Genomic DNA, 22298 nt, shown 5'->3' with positions numbered 1-22298 from the left:
ATATGGTTTATTTTAAAGGAATTAACCTCAGCTAAATATCTGAAAGATCTTTATACAACTGTTTAAGTAATCAAGCCTGATATATTTCTGAAACTTTAATGAAATATCACCCTTAGGGTCCTCTTTTTTTTAAGTGTTTGTTCTCATTTATTCATTTTCTATTTGGTAACTTAAAATCATCATGACTAAATAAATATGCAAACAACTGCTACAAATAAGAAACTCCTAGTGGGAGGCCCACTTATATGTAGAACATAAAGACTCATACAAACTCAACTTAAGGGTCACTAGTTTCCAGCCAGGCGCGGTGGCTCACGCCTGTAATCCCAGCACTTTGGGAGGCCGAGGTAGGCAGATCACGAGGTCAGGAGATCGAGACCATCCTGGCTAACACCATGAAACCCCCATCTCTACTAAAAATACAAAAAATTAGCCCGGTGTGGGGAGCGGGAGCCTGTGTTCCCAGCTACTCAGGAGGCTGAGGCAGGAGAATGGCGTGAACCCGGGAGGCAGAGCTTGCAGTGAGCCAAGATTGTGCCACTGCACTCCAGCCTGGGTGACAGAGCGAGACTCCGTCTCAAAAAAAAAAAAAAGACTCACTAGTTTCTTTTTGTTTGTTTGTGTTTGAAACGGAGTCTTACTGTGACCTCCACCTCCTGGGTTCAAGCGTTTCTCCTGCCTCAGCCTCCTGAGTAGCTGGGATTACAGGTGCCTGCCACCACGCCTGGCTAATTTTTGTAGTTTTAGTAGAGACGAGGTTTCACCATGTTGGCCAGGTGGTCTTGAACTCCTGGCCTCGAGCGATCTGCCCACCTCAGCCTCCCAAAGTGCTGGGATTACAGGGGTGAGCCACCGCACCCAGCCAAGAATCACTAGTTTCTATGTAGAAAAACTTTAAAATGAATGCAAAAAATGCAATTGCTATGTGAAACCTAAAATACGTTAGTTGCATATACATCTTTTCATCACATAGTCATATGCCTTCACACTTCAGCTACGAATCTCTAGTATATTACATGATCTTAAAACCAGGTGTTTTACTTCTTATGACAGTATTTCTAGAAAGTAATCAGGAACTACCTCCAACAGAACCATTTGGAGTGTTTCCTAAAATACTAATTCATAGGCTCTACTCCAAATTTACTGAATTAAATCTTTTAGGATGGGGCCCTGGATTGAGACTTTTTTAAAAAAAAATCTCTGAATAAAAAAGAGGATTGAGGACTTTTTAAGCACCCCAAGTGATTCTCATGTACCACCAGTTTGATCACAGCTATCCTATGGAAACAATGCACTGTGTAGACAGAATCTCAGACATGAGTGAAATGCGGATGGCCCCGTTTCATTATGTGAAAGAGATTCAGATAAGGACAAAACTGGCTACACCTTTTCTGCTGCATAAATGTGTGCAAAATCTTTAACCTCTCTGAGTCCTAGTTTTTTTTTTTGTTTTTTTTTTTTTTGAGACAGGGTCTTACTCTGTCTCTCAGGCTGGAGTGCAGTGGTGTGATTTCAGCTCACCACAGCTTCAATCTTCCGGGCTCAAGCGATCCTCCCACCTCAGCCTTCCTGGTAGCTGGGACTACAGGTGTGCACCACTATGCCTGACTAATTTTTGTGTTTTTAGTAGAGACGGGGTTTTGCCATGTTGCCCAGGCTGGTCTTGAACTACTGGGCTCAAGTGACCCACCCACCTCAGCTTCCCAAAGTGCTGGGACTACAGGTGTGAGCCAACATGCCCAGCCCCTAGTATCTTAATCTGTAAGATAATACCTGTTTGACATTGTTGTGAGGATTAAATGACATAACATATGGAGAGCTTCTAATGCCTGACACCATATGGAATTTAAATATTTGTTTATTCTCTCACTCTTTGTTCAAAAATGAGTTTCCAGGTGCATTATTCTTGTCTAGTGTTCTTAGTATGTTTGGTAGAGTAATGTGAACTAGTAATTTAATGATGGCTAAAATTTTGAGCTCTTAAAACATACCAGTACTGAATGTCTTATATGTGTTATTTCATCTCATACCCACAATAACCCTTAAAGGTAGATACTACTGTATTATTATCTTCATTGTACAGATTAAGGAACTGAGCTTTGGAGAGAATAAGTAACTTGCCCAGGATATCAAAGCATAGAATTAACACTGCTAGGGATCAAATCCAGGCTTTCTGACTCCAGAGCCTAACAGTTCATCCTGCTGTTCTGTACATTCTCTAAGTGCTTAGATTCTAAAATATGAGCCAGTTTCTTGGGAAGAGTATGGAACTGCAAAAGTGGAGTTTATAAACATAACAGAAATATTGACAAATGAATGTAATAATTTCCCTATTTTAGAAGTCTTTACCAGTTGCTCATAACAGAGCATGGCACATAGTAGGTGCTCAAAAGTACTCGTCAAATGAATGGAAGGGACAGGTTGCATCAGCACACTATTTAAGCAGCTGACAGATCCAAACCCAAGTTTTCACACAAAAATTGCAGACTGAATTGATCTGATTTTTCAGACCAGCTTATATTCTGACGTAATACAAATCATTAACTCTCAGAGCTATAAATCATCTTATTATTTACAGCAGATAGTTCTTGAGCATGTGTTATTAACAGCACACTAATCTGGTAGTGGAAGGATTATTTAAAAAAACCTTAAGACGCCAGGTGCAGTGGCTCACGCCCATAATCCCAACACTTTGGGAGGCCAAGGTGGGCGGATCACCTGAGGTCAGGAGTTCAAGACCAGCCTGGCCAACATGGTGAAACCCAGTCTCTACTAAAAATATAAAAATTAGCTGCGCATGATGGTGCATGCCTGTAATCCCAGCTACTCAGGAGGCTGAGGCAGGAAAATCGCTTGAACCCAGGAGGCAGAGGTTGCAGTGAGCCGAGATCGCACCATTGCATTCCAGCCTGGATGTCACAATGAGACTCTGTCTCAAAAAAAAAAAAAAAAAAAAAACAACCTTAAGACATAGCTTATGGCCTCAACATCTAGCTGGGAAATGAAACACAAATGTATGAAACAACTAGATTGCAGAATTATTTCATATGACATAATAAATGTAAAGCTCCTAGGAAATGCTGAATGTTCAATAAATAACTGCCTTATCAATATTTTTATTTTAATAATAATTAAGATATAATGATAGTTTTATTAATAATGAGGAAAATAATATTTGTTATAGCTACAGTTTAAAGAGTGATTATGTGCCAAGCACTATGCTTGAAGTTTATATTACATTTAATCATGATATCAGTCCTGCTAAATTAGTATCATTGATACTGTTTTTCAAATGAGGAAACTGAGGCTCAGAGAGGTTAAATAATTTGCCTAGGCACATATTTTGTAAGTATAATATACCAGAGTCAGGGAATAAGAGAGTCCAAAAGGAGTCAGGGAAGATAGAGGTCAATTCCTGCTGGAGAAAACAGGGAGGATGTCTGTTGAGTAGGAAGAGCAGAACTTTAATGGGGGAAAAAGGAGGAGAAGGGCCTTAGGTGATGGCGGTGGCAGGAGGAAGTGTATGCATGTGAGCTTTCTGAGACAGGTCCCACAGTGCTTTGCTCAGGGTCAAGCTCATTATGAATGCACAACCTAGGTCTCCTCATTGAACATGGACAGCAAAATATAAAGTGTGTTGGTAGAGTAGCAAACAAATTTGTTTGCCTGGAGTAGAGAGTTTGTGTAGGGCAAATTTAGAATGTGCGTAGTCCCCAAACCCTGAAACACCCAGCCTTCATTTACTGAGAGCTTGTTTAAGTTGCTGCACTTCCAGTCACTGTCCATTAATTCACTCAGTTATTTTCACTCATTAAGGCAACAGTATTTGTTGAACTCCTGCTATATGCCAGGCACTGTTCTGGGTGGTAGAGACAAAGCAGTGAACAAAATGAACAAAAATCCCTGTACTCATGAAGCTTTTATTGTACTGGGAAAACAACAGATGTTAACATGTAAACAAATCAATAAATAAGGTAATTTCGGATGCTAAAGGCTAAGAAGAAAGTAAAATAGGCCATTGACAATGACTAGGGTGGGGGAGGGGTACTGCTTTAGTTAGGATGGATGAAGAAGGTGTCTTTGAGGAGGTGACATTTGAGCTGAGACCTGAATGATCTGTAGTTGGCAGCTGGAGAGACAAGTAAGTTGAAAGGTCATGAGGCAGGAACAAGTTTGGTATGATTGAGAGATTGAGGGAAAGGCATGGTGGTCGAACACTGCGACTGAAGGAGAGAGGCCCAAGACAGGAGAGCTAGGTGGGGGCCGGATCATGTGGGTCTGGCAGATCATGGTGAGGAGTTTGACTTTCAGAAGGTTTTAAGCAAAGGAAGGCTACAGTCTCATTTGCATTTTTGGAATTTCCTGGCTGCTATGTGCAGAATGAACACTAGAGAGATGTGACTAGAGACTGGGAAGCTAGTTAGGAAGCCATTAAAGTCATCCTGACAAGAGGAAATGGGGTCTTGTTGTAGGGGTAGCTGTGGAGAAGAGAAGTGAAAGATCTTGGGTATATTTTGGAGACTTGCTGATGGAGTACATGAGTTGAGTGCAGAAAAGGAGAGAAAGAGAGGACTCAATCCAGAGTGATCTCCAAAGCCTTTGACCTTAGTGTCTTGATGGATGGTAGTACCATTACCTGAGACAGAGAAGACTTGAGAAGAAGTAGTATAACAGATAAAAGCGAGCCCTTCTGCTAAGTTTGAGATTACCCTCTTATCTTCAGAGTACAAACTCCACTTGATAATTATTTTGTTAATTAATTTTGTTGTACTTATTTATCATTAATTTCCTCCCCATAGGAATCTTCAAAAGAGCAAGAACTTTATCTTGTTCGTTGTTGTATCCCTAGTACAGTCTAGAGTCTAGAACATTGATTGTCACAGAGTATATACCCAATAAATATTAGGATTTGTTGAGACTGGTTCAGTAGTTCTCAAATTTAAGTGTACATGAAAACCACCCGGATTTAGATGGTTATTAAAAGTTTAGCATCAGCCCCCATCTTAACCCTTCCCCATCAAAACTCTTCTGTAGTAGGTCTGGTGTTGCACTCTGGAAGCTGCATATTTAGCCAGCACTGTAGGTGTGCAGTGGACTACAAGTACTACTTGTAGATGTACTGATACATCTACAAGTTTAGATGTATCAGTGTTCTTTCAAATATTTGCCTTAGAAACTACATTTCAGTGGCATCTGTGTAAAAGACCACAAAACATGGCTTTAAGAATTCAATGGCGTTCACAAATATAGTCAAATTATACGGTGTGATTTAAAAGCTTTTGAGAGAAAAGCAGCGAAAGAATCCTAGAGTCCCTTCTGTCTCGTTTGACTTATAGACTGTCATTGTGAAGGGGTCCTTCAGAAGGATTCATCATGTGGAGAAAAATGGCTACCTAAGTGCAGGGATTTCAAGGGCAGCAACAGCCTTCTCTGACTATATCTCCAAAGTATCCCTATTTACAGGTCTGTGAAATTCCTTTACTTGTTGATTATAGTAAATGTATGTTTTTGTTTGCACAGCATTCCTTGCCTTTTCCAGTAAGAGTGCCCCAATATTCCTTTGGAGCCTTTTTTTACCTCATTGCTGCAGCTTGGCACCCCACCCTCTTCTGAGATAGGGGCTGACCCCATGCTGAATCAAACAGATAATCTCTTCCTAGCATTTGAATCTTGAGTAGTAACACAAAGACTTAAGATTAGAATTCCACCTAAAGGAGGTCCTGGAAGAAAATGAGATTAGATACTGCGACGAAGACCTCATAAAACCCACTTAGCTCCTGTCTTTACAAGACCCTATTCTTCAGCTTTCTCTTCAATTCTGTGAGCTCTGTGCCTTATTCTTCCAATAAATTCCTGCTTTGCTTAAGTTAGAGTGACCTCAGTTGCTTGAAATATAATCTATGGCATAGCAATAAAAACCTTGTGATCTATAGTTAGAGGTAAAGCTTTCAAAACAAATCCTTCCTGGGAGTAGTAACACATTAACCTAAATTCTCACTAAAGTGTAAATGTATGATAGCAGAGCCTGAACAGCACAATTCATTGAGGCCGAAGAGAGTGAAGAGCTCCGTGGCTTGACATCAGTCGCACCACTGAGGTAGGAAGGAAAGTTTAACGCATGATTTAAATACCTTGCTGCAAACTGTCTACACTTTTATTTCATAGTTTCTACTAAGCCCTCCCAGATACTGAGTTTCTACCTTCAGACTAAACTTTCAGAGCAAGGCTTTCCAAAGCTGGGCATAATTACTAGGACACATAAACCTAAGACATTAATTTATGAACATGAGAATTCATAACATTAAATTTAGTTCTCATTTCCTTCTCTGGCCCCAGGGGAAAAAGAGGAACATCCTGTCCTTTTAATCATTTGAGTTAAATCCTAGTCATTTGTTGACCTTCCTCCTTCCCCCATTTTTGAAAAGACTTATAACTCTTTAAAACGCTAAGAAATTAATGACTTACCTCATGTCTTATGCACAGTATCTTCTGAACAAGCCAAGTTTCTCACAGTCTCATTCACAATGATTACCGAAACTAAAGTAACAACAGAAAGCATACTGAACAAAGCCAGCAGGAGTTCTGGGTGTAAGCCACACCCAGGGAGAGATAACGAAGCATGTTGTAGTTTAACAAGAGTAATAAAAATGAAATCTAATCACTTGCAGATTATATACAGTATAAATAGAGATCAAGTTGTAAAAACCAGTCTAGTTAATATTTTTTATTTTTAATAGCGGTTGGTATTTGTGAAAATGAAACATAACAAAATCTGGATATAAAACAATATTGATTCTGCATGGCCAACCATTTTCATTTCAAATGGGGGTGGAGAAAAATCACCATTCTTATTAAAACATAATAGTATTACTAACATTTGCTGAGCACTCACTATGTGCCAGGTACTATGTTAAGTGCTTTTTAATGTAGATTGTTTCATTTAATACACCTCCATGAGGTGTTGCCCTAATATACCTGTTTAGAAACAGTGGAACTAAGGCACTGAGAGGTTAAGTAATTTGCCCAAGATCAAAGAGCAGGTAAATAGCAGTGGTTGGGTTTTGAATCCAGGTAATGTTAGACACACCTGACAGTGATAACTTGACTTGTGCATATCCTGAGAATGATCCTACATGGCAGATGCACCTGAATGTGTGTTCAGAATTCTGAGCTAAGAAATCCAAGAGTGGCCAAATCAGGGATCTGTTCCTTATCTTATAAGGACCATCTGAGCCCCCATCCTGTCCAGTGGAATGAGGGCTGTACAGGAGATCGAGGTCCTTTGTTTTCGGTTAAATGAAGGTTGCCAGGTGGAGGTTTTAGGCACAGGGAGTTAAGCGAAAATGCTATATAAACTGCACGCTTTTTTCAAGTGGTTCTCATACCCAGCCCACCGCCAACTGGCCTCTCTCCTCTGTAAAACTCCATGTCTCTGAGACTCTTCTTTGGCCTCTTGAACGTGGTGCCATCCCCATTGGAGTCTATAGGAGTTCAGCACAACACCAGGCAACAAAACGGCTTGAGTCTGGGCTATCAGCCCCTTCTCTTTACTGCCTTCCAACATTGCTTGGCCAGTTAGTGAGAGAGCACCTGGTCTTTGCTTTTGCCTGTACTTGAGGCCCTTCTAACCCTCACTTTGAATGTTTAAGAATTACATTTTGAAAACTACCTGAACCAGGTAATCAAAGTAAATAGGCTTTCCAGGAGTCAAATTGTTTGGATGTTAATTGTTAACTCAATGATAAGCCTTTCTAGCAGCCTTTACAGAAATTTACTTATCCAGACTTTACATTAAGTTAAATAGTAAGGATTTAGGGATCTAATCAAAGTCTCCAAATGCGTGAGCAAGGCCTTTGGTTTTCAAATGCAGTTTATACTTTGTTACAGTGAATTTGGGATGAGAAGGTGAGTGGCATTCTCTCTCAGAAAGGTGAGTTATTTTTCTGATAGGTAGTTTCACTTCTCTGCCAGGGAAGTAACTGAGAAACCAGACTGGAACTTTTATTTGCAACCTGGTATGGAGTGTGGGTGGCACATAAATCAAACAGCCTACTCTTAAACATTCAGGGGCTCTTCAAATACAGTGTAAATTTTCTGAGCCAGTCTCCTGAAGTCTGGCCATGACCCAACATGCTTCAGTCCAGAAGGTGGTGGTTTCTGAAAGACTCTTCTTTTTTTTTTCTTTTCCATGAAATGGGATGATAGAATTGATACAACCCTGACTGCTTTTAAGAAGATTGCCAGAGTTTTTACTGGATGTACCTGTGGTTGGGATGGCTTTTGTATTTTTGAGGAATATTTCAATCCTCTTTCTCCATGCTATTGCTTTCTTTATATATAGCATCAGTACTTTTACTACTAGATGAGGAATTCAAAGCATTAAAAAATGTAGGGTGGCCGGGTGCAGTGGCTCACACCTGTAATCCCAGCACTTTGGGAGGCAGAGGCGGGCGGATCACAAGGTCAGGAGATTGAGACCATCCTGGCTAACATGGTGAATCCCCATCTCTACTGAAAAATACAAAAAAATTAGCCAGGTGTGGTGGCGGACACTTGTCGTCCCAGCTACTTGGGAGACTGAGGCAGGAGAATGGCGTGAATCCGGGAGGCGGAGCTTGCAGTGAGCCTAGATTGTGCCACTGCACTCCAGCCTGGGCGACAGAACAAGACTCCGTCTCAAAAAAAAAAAAAAAAAGTAGGGTGATGTAGGGTGACGCCAAATGGTCCTGCGCTAGACTGCCCCTTGTGCCTTTGTTCTTGGAAGAGATAGGAGGAGAAAATAAAAGCATGACACTCTCTGCCCCAATCCTGTGTTTGTTTAAGATATCAAGGCAGAACCTACAAGAACAAACAAGTGACTAAAGGGATTCAAGATAATATAGACAAGATAGAAGAAAGTCTACAAACTTAGAAGTAGGTGTTTTCTTGTGGAAAGGTCAGTAGAAGAGCCACCACTATGCTTGGGGTCTGCACTAATTAGCTGTGGACTTGAACGAATCACTTAATGATTCTAAACTTCTGTTTCCCTATCTGTAAAATGGATATGGGAGTCCAAGTATACATATGTAGACTTGGAAGAGGACTGATCTAGCCTCTGACCCACTGCAGAAATATAATCTACATTATTCCTGACAGATAACCCATCATCCAACCTCCCATGAAAAGTGACTCATCTTCTTATGTTCCTTATGCTGAGTTAAGTTCTGCATCTTGGCACCTCCATTCATTGGTCTTGATTCTTTTCCTTGAAGTTCTGAGTTGGCAATGGGGATGGCAAGAGAAACAACAAAGTACAATGGAAAGAAAATCGGATGAATCTGAGTTTGAACCCCATCTTAAGCACTTTACTGGATATGAAATCTTGACGCAATTGCATCAGTTCTGTAAGGCTCAGTTTCCTCATCTACCTGACGGAGATATTGCAACTTACCTGGCAAGTCTATTGGGAGGATTAGAAATAATTTCTAGGCCAGGCGCGGTGGCTAACGCCTGTAATTCCAGCACTTTGAGAGGCCAAGGCAGGCAGATCACGAGGTCAGGAGATCGAGACCATCCTGGCTAATACGGGGAAACCCCGTCTCTACTAAAAAATACAAAAACATTAGCCAGGCGTGGTGGTGGGCGCCTGTAGTCCCAGCCACTCAGGAGGCTGAGGCAGGAGAATGGAGTGAACCCGGGAGACGGAGCTTGCAGTGAGCCAAGATTGCACCCCTGCACTCCAGCCTGGGCGACAGAGCGAGACTCTTGCCTAAAAAAAAAAAAAAAAAAAAAAAAAAAGAAATAATTTCTATAAAATGCCTGCACATACAGAGTGCTTGGTAAAATTACAATTAAGAATTCTTTTCTTAGAATATATTGAAGTCAGTATTTCTTGGGGCCTGAGGTGTTTATGGCATGATTTCAGGTTCCTGTTATGATGATTTGTTCTGAAATGTTCTCAACTTTTCCCTTGTTCCTGTTTCAAATAAATAACCACTTTCTGTATATTGCCTTGCATTTTCCTTCTCAATAAAACCACCTTCTTTTGCTTGTACAATAGAAAAGAAGGAAGCTTAAACAGGGACTTAATGAAGCTGTACGCAAGTGTATGCTAACTAGTTAGAAAAAATCCATAGTGGAGGTAGAATTTAATCTTTACTTTGCAGCATGAGAGGCTTCTGAAATAAAGGATAGTTTGGAAAGGAGTTCAAATGTGCTCTGGGATAAGAGATTGTCGTAATGCAGGAAACATGCTAACTTTACTAAAGTGAAAGGAATTCCATGAGTTTAGGAGTGAGATAACCCAGAGCTGTGGACCTCACAGTCATTTGAAACTTCACAGAAAGTTTCCGTAGGAACAGAAGCTTCAAAACATCTCTTTTTGAACTTGTCCATAAGTATGAAAAATTAAAACATGTGCCTCTTTGACTAAAAAAAATCCATGGTAATGAAGTTACTGTGCGGAAATTCTTGTGTGAACATTTAAACAAGATAGTTACAAGGATGTTCACTGCCAGGTGGTTTCCAATGTCAAACAAACAAAACAACAGTGACAACAACAATCTAAAGCTTTCAATAGGAGAATAGTAAAAACAATGATAATGGATCCATAAAATGGAATACTATACAGCCTTGATGAAACAGCATGTTAACCTGGTATGATGTCCATGATATATTGTTGAGGAAAAAAGTACGTTTTAGACCACTATATGATGAGCTATATTTGTATATATGTATCTATGTATGCATGGGCATGTGCATATATTTATGTGAGTATATAGATATAAATATATGGTGTATGTATTTAGAAAAAAGTTTGGAAATCTGTACAAAAAACTGTTAACAGTAGTTAATTCTGAGGGGTGGGATTAGGAGAAAGAGATTTTCATTTTTTGCTTTAAATGTTTGGATATTTGAGTGCTTTTACATGTGCAAGTATTATTTGTATAATTTCAAAAAACAGTAAAATAAGAATAGCTAAATTCACAAACATATGTTTAAGCACTTGGTTACCTTTTCACAAAGTTCAGGAGTCCTCACTTGGAGAATACCTTTTTAAAGGAAATAAATAAGTTAATATGTTTCCTTTGGATAAAAGTCAGAACTGAAAGACCATCTGGTTTAATACCCTAGAAAGACCCTCACCTATGTAAGCCCTCAAGACAAGAGAGGAATCTGGAACCCCTGACATCTAGGGTTCCTTTGTATCCCTCCACAGCTTCCTTTGGATCTCAGATAGGGCAAAATGCCCTAACTGGCATATGACCATTATGAGTGTTTTTCTTGAAAGGAAATGAGACTTGGTCATCAGATAATTTCCCACAAAAAACCTGATGTGTGCACTTGGAGCTTAGTACTGGTTACAGTGAATAAAGCTCTGTGGCCCAGGAGCTTGCCTGCTAAAGCTGGGCACTGCAAACATCTATCATCTAGCATTTGCCAGATGCCAGTTCATTTGATTAAAGAACAGTGTTAATGAGCACTTTAGCTTAATTTTTTTCAAGGAGCCAAATTGCCTCATGCAAAGAAATACTCAACAACCACCCTGCATCACTAATTCCAGCCAATTGCTTCTTGAAATTGTTCCACTGGTTGTAAAAATTAGTGGAGTAGAGTGTGTAGTTGGTTACGTTTATCCATTTGTTCATTCATTTATTCATTTATCTCTTCTTTCAATTGTCAGCAGTAAACATAGAAGTTAGCAGTCAGCTGGGGGCTTGGGGAGGTGGGGTGGGGGTGGGGCGGTCAGAAACATTTGAGTTTAAATTCCTGCCCTGACACCTACTGGCTATAAAATCATGGCAATTTATGTAGCCTATCCAAGTCTTTGTTTTCTCATTAGTAAAATGGAGGCAGTAATCAAAAAGTTGTTGTGAGGATTTAAGAACATTTAAAGTACCTAGCATAGAGCCTGGCATATATTACATGCTCAGTAAAAGTTAGCTATTGTCATTCATGAGTTTGTCATTCAAAAAATATTTGAACACCTAATGTGTGCCAAGTTTTGTGCCAAATTCTGAATTTTTAATATGGTTAAGATATGATCCTTGCTTTTAAGAGGGTTAAGCCTAGGTGAGAGGTTATTAACCTAATAGAATTCAGAGGCTTCTTGAATTTGGATGGGGAAAAACAATCACATGTCTATTTTCCACTAACCTCTAACTAAAATTTTACATTTCCTTCAATTGTAAATGTATTCACCAAAGAACAGAAGTACTCACAATATGTGTGACTTTGTTACCAAGAGAAATCATAGATATTTTCATAGCATATGGTAGTTTGGCAGAAATTTTAAAATGTCATTTATGCACATCATAACTTTGAAATTACAATAGTTATTAGACTCACTGCTAGATGTAGAAATTGTGTTAATGAAGCACATATGTAGTTATATCTGAAATTTTTTTGTCTTTTGAAAGCCGTACATTTATTTCTTTTGTGCTCCTATGTATTTATTCATTTAAAAAGTGTTCTGAAATGGATACATATATGTACTGTATTACATGCATGAGGATGTTTATAATAGCACTATTCATTAAATAAAAAACTGAAAACAAAGTAAATATTCATCAATAGAAGAATGAATAAATCACCATTGGTATAACCATGTAATGAAATACCACCCAGAGATGAGAATGAATAAACAATTGCTACATTCAGCAACATGGATGAACCTCACAAACATAAGGTTAAGCAAAAGAAATCAGACACAAAAGAGAACATACTATATTTTTCCATTTACATAAAGTTTAAAAACAGACTAATTTCAAAATAGTTTACTTTTTTGTGGGGTGGTGGCTGGGACAAAGGGGCTTTGGGGTTAGCTAATTATTGATCCAAAAGCTAGTAATATGAATATATTCAGTTTGTACAAATTCATTGAGCTGTACATGATTTATGCACTTATAGTTATAAAAACTTACTTTAGAGAATCACTTGAACCTGGGAGGTGGATGTTGCAGTGAGCCAAGACTGTGCCACTGCACTGCAGCCTGGGTGACAGAGTGAGACTCTGTCTCAAAAAACAACAAACAAACAAAAAACTTACTTTTAAAAAGGAGATCCAGGCTAGGTGCTCTCGCCTGTAATCCCAGCACTTTGGGAGGCCGAGGCAGGCCGACTGCCTGAGGTCAGGAGCTTGATACCAGCCTGGCCAACATAGTGAAACCCTGTCTCTACTAAAAATACAAAAATTAGCTGGGTGTGGGGCGGGCACCTGTACTCCCAGCTACTTGGGAGGCTGAGACAGGAGAATCACTTGAACCCAGGAGGTAGAGGTTGCAGTGAGCCAAGACCGGGCCATTGCACTCCAGCCTGGGTAACAAGATTGGAACTCGGTGTCAAAAAAAAAAGGAGATCCGTAGACTTACCGAGTCTGCCAAAGGGGTTCATGACACAGAAATGATTAAGAACTTCTGGTCCAGATAGATAAATCCAGAGAAATTACTATAATACAATGTTTTATACACAGCGTGGATTTTCCAGGCCATTCCTGATCCCTGTATTCTAATCCTATTGTCCCATTAAGTATAATTCATACTTTTCAGAGCATGCATCTTGTTATATATATAGGAAAAATAGGAAAGGAAATACAAAGTAAGGGAAGTCAGGAAGAAATCTCGTGGAGGAGGTGATATTTGAGAGGAGCCTCAAAGAATAAGTCGACTTTCAGTTGAAGAGCTTGCTGGCAAAGTGAGCAGCATCAGGAGAAAATGGGAAGCATGCTGTGTTTGGAGAACATCAGGTGATCTGGTGTGGCTGGTTCATAGGGCAGATAATTGGTAGGGGGAATGGGTGGGAGATATGAGAATGACTGTGCATTATGCTAAGGGAAATTGGCCAATGTTTTTTCTTTGTTTATACTTTTTTATTGACAGAATAGACATAGAGAAGAGTGACCCAAACATAAGAGTACAGCTGGATGGATTTGCATAAACTGAACCTATCTATTTTTCCAGTACTCAGATCATGAAATGGGACATTAACAACCTATCGGAAACCCTTTTGTGCTCCCTACCAATCACTACTGCTCCACATCCCTGCCAAGTGGAATCACTATCCTGACTTCTAACCCCATAGATCGGTTTTCTAACCATTATGAACTAAACATATTGTTTAATCCTTGAACAACTCTGAGATAGAATTTATATCCATTTTACAGCTTTAATGTGTGTACTTTTTTTGTGTCTGGCTTCTTTCACTCATGTTTATAAGTGAAATGGAATGTCCTTGCCCATGGTTATAGATTGTTGCCACCTAAGTTTTAAGCAAGGGAGTAGTATGGGCTGACCTCTGGGTTAGAAAAGCTACTTTAGCAGCTTCGCGGAGGGTAGAATAGAAAGACAAGAAGACCCATGGAAGGAGCTAGGGAAATAATCCACACAAGAGATGATGAGGACTGACCCAGAGCCCAAGCAGTGGGGGTAGAGAAGGGGTGGAAAGATCAGAGCTCTGGAGAAGCAATTCAAAACATGTGTTCCATTTACAGTGTCCTTCAAACACAGAAGAGAACAGTCAGCTGAATGCTCAGAACCCAAGCAAAATTAATTGACCACAGCATTAGTTTGGGTGCTTTTCAAGATTTAAATGAAACAAGCTACATCTCTCTGAGAGTCTATTGTCATAGATGACCGGGATGAGACAGAAGAAGCTAACACAATGTGGATGAATGACGAGGTCCCTTGAGACTTTAATGACCTCAAGTGATGTTGGAAGAGTTTTGCAGCTGATTTCTTTTTCTTACATATATTTTGAGTAGCAGAGTTTCAACATAAAATTTAGATTACTAAGGAAAACAACACCAGGATTGAAGAGAAAACAGGGGTAGGGAAGAGTTTTAGCAGAAAGTTGAGAGGGATGAGGCTGTGAGTGGGTGTGTAGTACAGACAGAGGGGAGATGGCTGGTTAAGCATGAAGTGAGAACTCATTCTGCATCTATCTTAATCTCATGCTTCTCAAACTTGGGTGTACATATCTCTGAAAGCATGTCAGGAGGAACTAGAGCCACCCAATAAATATAGTACATTTTGTTGGAATGTTCATTTTATGCTAGGACTGAGGAGAAAGATTCCATTTATATGGAAACAAACAATGTGTTATGGAGTAGAATGCAAACTTCATGTGAACTTTTAAGTTAAAACATAAGACTTTAAGTATATTTCTAGCAACTGCTTTTTTGGCCTTCAGCCCCAATGCCTCCCTTGCGATTAGGTAAAATCCAGAAGAAAAGTTTTGCAAAATCTCATCTCCATCACTTTTGACTCCATGCTCCACTTTATGCTGCTAGGACCTACACTGAGCTCTTTTCCAGACTGTGGTGTTACTCATTCAGCAACATTCCTTCCTTTCTTTACTCACTCATTCCAAACATGTTAAGTAAGGGCCTGCCCTATTGTAGGACCTGGGAGATAGTTTTCTCCTGTACAATACTGTAAGTTCCAGAAAGGACTGTGCCTTAAAAGAAAACATTTAGAATCCCTACAGCATTTGTCAAAACTTGCACATATTAAATGTTTTATAAATATTTGTTGACATAAAATGAAATGGGATATTTGCCAAATCTTTGCAAAAACTCAGAGAGGAATTAGGAGAGGGACAATAAAGAGGAGAGAAAGGTATGAATATATGTGAACTGCTAACCATTTTGAACTAAACATATTGTTTAATCCTTGAACAACTCTGAGATATAATCTATATCCATTTTACAGCCAAGGAAACTGAGGCTGAGAATGAATAAAGTAACATGTTTGAGGCAACACAGCTAGTATCAGAGTACAGATTCAATCCCAGCTTTGTCTGGTACTAAGGTCCATGGAGAATATCTATAAAAATGTAAAATGCATGTGTTTTTTGACCCAGTAATTCTAGGAATTTATCGTCTAAATACAATCAAATAAGTGCTTAAAGATACAAACACAAGGATGCTCATTTTGGTGCTAATTGCTAATTGTACCACCACACCCAGATAATTTTTGTATTTTTAGTAGTGAAGAGGTTTCACCATGTCGACCAGCCTGGTCTCGAATGCCTGATCTCAAGTGATCCACCCAACTTGGCCTCCCAAAGTGCTGGGATTACAGGGGCGAGCCACCACTCCCAGCCAAAGTAAACTTAAACATGAGTATATATTACTTTTACAATAAAAAGCAAACAAGTTAATAAAATTAAATGAAAATAAAGCCTGCGCTTAGATTTAAGTCCTTGATCTATCTTGAGTTGATTTTTATATAAGGTAAGAGATGAGGATCCAGTTTCATTCTCCTACAGGTGGCTTGCCAATTATCCCAGCACCATTTGTTGAATAGTGTGTCCTTTCCCCACTTTATGTTTTTGTTTGCTTTGTCAAAGATCAGTTGGCTGTAGGTATTTGGCTTTATTTCTTGGTTCTCTATTCTGTTCCATTGGTCTATGTGCCTATTTTTATACCAGTACTATGCTGTTTTGGTGACTATGGCCTTATCGTATAGTTTGAAATCAGGTAGTGTGATGCCTCCAGATTTGTTCTTTTTCCTTGGTCTTGCTTTGGCTATGCAGGCTCTTTTTTGGTTCCACATGAATTTTAAGATTTTTTTTCTAGTTCTGTGAAGAATGATAGTGGTATTTTGATGAGAATTGCATTGAATTTGTAGATTGCTTTTGGCAGTATGGTCATTATCACAATATTGATTTTACCCATCCATAAGCATGAGATGTTGATCCATTTGTTTGTGTCATCTATGATTTCTTTTAGCAGTATTTTGTAGTTTTCCTTGTATAGGTCTTTCACCTCCTTGGTTAGGTATATTCCTAAGTATTTAATTTTTTTGCAGCTATTGTAAAAGGAGTTGAGATCTTGATTTCTCAGCTTGGTTGCTTTTGCCTGAAACTATACAAACTCTAGAAGATAACATCAGAAAAAACTTTCTAGATATTGGCTTAGGCAAGGATTTCATGACCAAGAGCTCAAAAGCAAATGCAATAAAAACAAAGATAAATAGCTGGGACTTAATTTAAAGAGCTTTGCACGGCAAAAGGAACAGTCAGCAAAGTAAACAGACAACCCACAGAGTGGGAGAAAATCTTCTCAATCTATACATCTGACAAAGAACTAATATCTGGAATCTACGATGAACTCAAACAAATTAACAAGAGAAAAAAAAAAACCAACTCTATCAAAATGTGGGCTAAGGACATGAATAGACAATTCACAAGAGAAGATATACGAATGGCCAAACAAACATATGAAAAAATGCTCAACATCACTCATGATCAGGGAAATGCAAATCAAAACCACAATGTGATACTACCTTACTCCTGCAAGAATGGCCATAATAAAATAATCTACACTTCTACACTGCTGGTGGGAATGTAAGCTAGTACAACCACTATGAAAAACAGTGGAGATTCCTTAAAAAACTAAAAGTAGAACTACCATTTGATCCAGCAATCCCACTACTAGATATCTAACCAGAGGAAAAGAAGTCATTACACAAAAAAGATACTTGCACATCCATGTTTATAGCAGCACAATTCACAACTGCAAAATCATGGAACCAATTCAAATGCCCATCAATCAATGACTGGATAAAGAAACTCTGGTATGTATATCAAAGATATATAAACTGTGAGATATACATATATGTATATATCTCGTATATTTATGATGGAATACTACTCAGCCATAAAAAGGAATGAATTAATGGCATTCAAAGCAACCTGGATGGGATTGGAGACTATTATTCTAAGTGAAGTAACTCAGGAATGAAAAACCGAACATCGTATGTTCTCACAAGGGGAAGCTAAACTATGAGGCTGCAAAAGCATAAGAATGACACAGTAGACTTTGGGGACTTAGGAGGAAAGGGTGGGAAGGGGGTGAGGGATAAAAGACTATGAATCGGGTTCGGTGTATACTGCTTGGGTGACGGGCGGACCAAAATCTCACAAATCACCACTAAAGAACTTACTCGTGTAACCAAATATCACCTGTTCCCAAAAACCTATGGAAATAAAAAAATTTAAAACAGAAAGGAAGAAAATAAAGCTGCACATATTGTAACACACCATGGGGCCAGGCACGGTGGCTCATGCCTGTAATTCCAGCATTTTGGGAGGCTGAGGCAGGCAGATCACTTGAGATCAGGAGTTCGAGTCCAGCCTAGCCAACATGGTGAAACCCCATCTCTGCTAAAAATACAAAAATTAGCCAGGCATGGTGGTGCATGCCTGTAATCCCAGCTACTCAGGAGGCTGAGGCAGGAGAATCACTTGACTCCATCAGGTGGAGGTAGCAGTGAGCCAAGATGGCGCCACTGCACTCCAGCCTGAGCAACAGAGCGAGATTCTGTCTCAAACAAACAAACAAAAAACCCACCATGGTGCATGGGGTGGGAGCCTAGAGGGGCAGGGAAACTTTGGAGGGAAGAGAGCTGGCTACTTCTAAGTTGAAAAAAAGCAGAAGGCGCTAAGAGGCAAAGGAATCGAGAAAGGGAAATGGTGGTGGTAATGAAGCTCATATCAAGGCAATGATTTTTATTTATTTTTGGCTTAAACAATAGAAGTGTATTGTCTCACAGTTCTGAAGGCTGGAAATCTGAGATCAAGGTGTGGGCAGGGTTGGTTTCTTCTCGGGGCTGTGGGGAAGAATCTGCTCTATGCTTCTCCCCTAGCTTCTGCAGGATTGCTGCCCATCTTTGGCATGCCTTGGCTTGTAGATCTCTGCCTTCATGGCGTTCTCTCTGTGTATGTGACTGTGTCCAAATTTCCCCTTTTTGTAAGGACATCAGTCATCTTGAATTGGAGGCTCACCCTACTCCACTATGACTTCATCTTAAATCTGCAATTACCCTGTTTTCAAATAAGGTCACATTCTGAGTTATGGGGGTTAGGGCTTCAATATGTAAATTTTTTTAGGAGAGGAACACAGTTTTACTCATAAAGGTAGGTATAAAAAATTTTGGAGGAACTTATGTCACAAGCAAGGATTTGAACTTCAAGAATTTTGGTTTGTCCATTTAAAAGATAACCATTTTTTTCCCTGTGAAATCAACAGTTTCTAAGTGTTAGTCAAAATCATAACTTATGCAAAGGAACTCTAGGGATATTGACAAAACTGGAAGGGTAGATGTCTCTAGCCAACTGGAGATCAATATGAGCCAAGAGGAAACTTGACAAATTCGGGGGAACATTCAGGTAAATAATTGGTCATGGTTGTTCACTGTCTATTTACACTGCGTTAAGCTGGTGCTTTTGGCAGATTTAGTGCCCTGAGATTTCAATGCTGAAACTTCACAACTATGACTGAGAAGCATAAGACTAATGAGACTATTTAAAATAACTATTTAGGCTGGGTGTGGTGGCTCACACCTGTAACCAGCAATTTGGGAGGCCAAGGCAGGCAGATTGCTTGAGCCCAGGAGTTCCAGACTAGCCTGGGCAATGTGGCAAAACCGTCTCTACTAAAAACACAAAAATTAGCCAGGTGTGGTGGCACGCGCCCGTAGTCCCAGCTACTCAGCAGGCTAAGGCGGGAAGATTGCCTCAGCCTGAAACATTGAGGCTGCAGTGAGCCGAGATTGCGCCATCGCACTCTAGCCTGGGTAACAGAGGAAGACCCTGAATTGAAATAAAATAAAATAAAATAAAATAAAATAGAACAGAATTGTTTAAAACAGTGAGACTATTTAATACAAACTGTACAGGATGCATTCTATCCTGCCTCCCCATCTCTCTTTCTCTCTCCCTCTTATTTAAAAAAAATTTAAAAATGTTTAACTGTGATAAAATAGACAACATAAAATTGATCATCTTAACCATTTTTAAGTGTATAGTTCAGTATTACTAAGGATATTCACATTGTTGTGCAACCAATCTCCAGAGCTTTATTATCTTGCAAACCTAAAATTCTATTCTCCTTAAACACCAACTTGCCATTTCCCTCTCTCTCCAGCCCCTGGCAACAACCATTGCACTTTCTATTTCTATGAATTTGGCTTGTCTAGCTATCCCATATAAGTGTAATAATACAATATTTCTCTCCTTTTGTGAATGGCTTATTTTACTTAGCTTAATGTCCTCAAGGTTCATCCATGTTATAACATGTGCCAGAATTCCCTTTCTTTTTCAGGCTGAATAATATGCACATTTTGTTTATCCTTTCATCTGTCAAAGGACATTTGGGTTGCTTCTACCTTTTGGCGGTTGTGAATAATGCTGCTACAAACATGGCTGTACAAATATATCTTCAAGATCCTGCTTTCTTTTGGATAAATACCCAAAAACGGGATTGCTGAGTCATATGGTAATTCTTTTTTAATTTTTTGAAGAGCTGCCATATGTTTTTAAATTGTGATCTACTTATTGCTCAGTTAGAAAGATAGAAAGCAAGAAGGTGGCTGTTTCTCAATATATAAATCACATAAAACCCAAGGAAGCAAGCTTGTCCTCAGTAGAATCAAGAGATTTTTAAAGAACTCTGTGATATCTAAAGCAAATGTAGGAGCATGCTTCAGGCTGTTTTCCTGGGAAGTGGAGAAGAAAAAGCAATTGCTGACTAAGCTGAGTGAGGAGCTAAGTATTTTCTACTGGGAAATATTTATCTGCTTGGTGCAGTTGCAAGTTCTGGGGAGTGTCCTTATTAGAAAACAGCTGATAATTCCAGGAAAACTTGGAAGAATCACCATGGTGATGAATAGTGACCCATTTAAAGTGTAAAGCCTATTGTGAGTTGAACTTTAAAAGATACTTGTATAGAAGTTTCTCTTTCGTGTTGCATTGGACGTAAAATATGATATAAGGTAACATTATTATTATTATCTCCATTCCTCCTGCTGCCTGATGTACTGAGGGGGACCCTAGGACACCTTTAGAGCCTGGTCCTGACTTGGCTACTCCTTAGCCACATGACTTTGACAGGCCACTCAACCTCTGCAGTCTCAGACGATTGATCTGAAGAGCCTCTAAAGTCTCCTTAGTATATGGGTTTACTTCTATGGGTATACAATTGTTTTGGCTCCTTTTTGTTTATTACTCATTTTCTCTAGAACTTGGCTACTGAGCAAACTCACCACATCAGACATAGTGGAGAAGGAGGAAATAAGCCAAGATGTGCTAACGGACAAACACAATGGCAAAGTCCATGTGTTAAAGCTCCTTCTCCTTATTGCTTTTCTTTGACCTCAGGAGCATGGGGTTGAGTAAATCATACTTGTGGGTTCATGCACCCTTTCATCATTAGTCTGGATAAGGCCTCTCTCTGTTTAATTTTACTATATTATTTTCTTTTTTTTTCTTTTTCTTTTGCGGGGGGAACAGAGTGCAATGGCACAATCTCAGCTCACTGCAACCTCTGCCTCCTGGGTTCAAGCAATTCTCCTACCTCAGCTTCCTGAGTAGATGGGACTACGTGTGTGCGCCACCATGCCCAGCTAATTTTTGTATTTTTAGTAGAGATGGGGTTTCACCCTGTTGGCCAGGCTAGTCTCCAACTCCTGACCTTGTGATCCACCCACCTTGGCCTCCCAAAGTGCTGACCTGGCCTAATTTTACAGCGGAACTGGCCTAATTTTACTATATTATTTTCTTCTGCTTCATCTCCCATCCCCTTTCCCTTTCCAGGTGCTGTGCTTGTGGTATAAATGGACTATCTTATTTAATTCTAATGACAACACTGGAGTAGACAATGCAGATAATGCTGTCATCCCCATTTTACATATGGAGAAACTGAGGCTTAAGGAGGCTAAAGGGAAGAGGCAGAATATCAAACTAACCAGACAGATCCAGAATCCACACTCCTAAACACCACAGAAGCTAATCAAGAAAACTGATTTAAAATACAACTTGTCTCTAAGTTATTCTGAATTGTCTGTAGGACACCTCTCCCCCATTATTCAAAGGAAATATTAACAAATCTACTTTGAGGCACTTTGTTTCTCCTCATTCATCTTTTGCAGGACATTATCACCAGAGACAGTTTCGAAAAACTGGGATGATAATCTCTTCGGATTTCCTATTCCTCTGTTCCATTTCTCTTGCAAAACTTGGAGCTATAGTTGTCAACTTGTGCCTTGACTCTGTGGCTTGCTGGGCACATAATTGAAATGATGTAAAGTAGCATTTCCCCTCCTTAAATAGAACACCTGTCCACTGACATCGTACTCTTTCTGAATCTCATTTATAAGAAGAAAATTGTTGATGGGCAGAATATGCTACTGAAGTGATGTTTCTCCCCTATGGGAGAGAAACATGAACAGTGCAGAGATTTATAATAGGATGAAGTATGTGCCACCTTTAAGGTAAAGCCACACGAATTGATGGTTACCTAAAGTGATGGCCATTCCTGG

The 22298-nt window shown here is 39.5% G+C and overlaps 1 protein-coding gene across 5 annotated transcripts in view; it reads right to left on the bottom strand.

Moving 5' to 3' along the window:
• Positions 1-22298, bottom strand: part of ADD3 (adducin 3) — a 170960-nt gene that overhangs the window by 131682 nt on the left and 16980 nt on the right. The window contains exon 1 of one of the 5 annotated variants that reach the window (XM_055352103.2): positions 6466-6583. The exons of 1 other annotated variant lie outside the window; for it this stretch is intronic. The gene's annotated coding sequence lies outside the window, so the exon portion shown is untranslated. Of the gene's footprint in view, positions 1-6465; positions 6584-22298 lie in introns of those variants that run through there. 3 more of the 5 variants (XM_055352111.2, XM_055352112.2, XM_019034899.3) reach the window with 3 other exon arrangements.

Source organism: Gorilla gorilla, chromosome 8, assembly GCF_029281585.2.
Source record: "Gorilla gorilla gorilla isolate KB3781 chromosome 8, NHGRI_mGorGor1-v2.1_pri, whole genome shotgun sequence".
NCBI classification, from domain to species: Eukaryota; Metazoa; Chordata; class Mammalia; order Primates; family Hominidae; genus Gorilla; species Gorilla gorilla.
The sequence above is the reverse complement of the archived record's forward strand: the minus strand, read 5'-3'. Positions and strand labels throughout refer to the sequence as shown.